This window comes from Herpailurus yagouaroundi, unplaced genomic scaffold, assembly GCF_014898765.1.
Source record: "Herpailurus yagouaroundi ecotype Mexico unplaced genomic scaffold, PumYag 198, whole genome shotgun sequence".
Lineage (NCBI taxonomy): Eukaryota > Metazoa > Chordata > Mammalia > Carnivora > Felidae > Herpailurus > Herpailurus yagouaroundi.
The window spans coordinates 28318893-28319759 of record NW_024412429.1 but is presented as its reverse complement, the minus strand read 5'-3'; positions in this window follow the sequence as shown (position 1 = coordinate 28319759).

Genomic DNA, 867 nt, shown 5'->3' with positions numbered 1-867 from the left:
ATATATATATATATATATATACACATATACACACACACACACACAACCACCATGTGTGTGTCTGTGTGAGTGTGTATGTGCATGCGCACCTATAGTTTCCCAGCTTTGTCCCCTGAAAGGGCCTAGAGACAAAGACACCCCAGTAGCAATGAGAAGATGTAGGGCTAAGACCTCGGTTTCTAAATACTATTTCCCATTAAAAGGAAGCAGAGGTCCTTGAAGAAATGGCCAAGTCTGGTACTGGGCAGGGAAGGTACATGAGGAGTCTGGAACAGCTTGTTTGAACTAGAAACCATGAAAGTGTTTTAAAGATAATTATGGGAGTGGGGCGCCTGGGTGGCTCAGTCGGTTAAGCGTCCGACTTCAGCCAGGTCGCGATCTCGCGGTCCGGGAGTTCGAGCCCCGCGTAGGGCTCTGGGCTGATGGCTCAGAGCCTGGAGCCTGTTTCCGATTCTGTGTCTCCCTCTCTCTCTGCCCCTCCCCCGTTCATGCTCTGTCTCTCTCTGTCCCAAAAATAAAAATAAAAAAACAAACAAACAAACAAAAAAAACGTTGGAAGAATGAGGGGCAAATAGATATCTTATACTTAGAATATCTGAGAGGACACATCAACATTTACGTAGTTTTCTGGCAAGGGATGTGTAGCCTGAACCTAATCACAAGGAGACATCAGCAAACCAAAATGGAGAAACATTCTATAAAATTATTAGCCTTTGTCATGAAAGGCAAAGAAAAGACTAAGACTACAGAACTGTTCCAGATTTAAAGAAACTAAAAAGACAACTAAATGTGGTACATGGTCCCGTATTAGATCCTGGGGGAAAAAATGTTATAAAGAACATTATTAGGGTAATTGAAAAAATATGA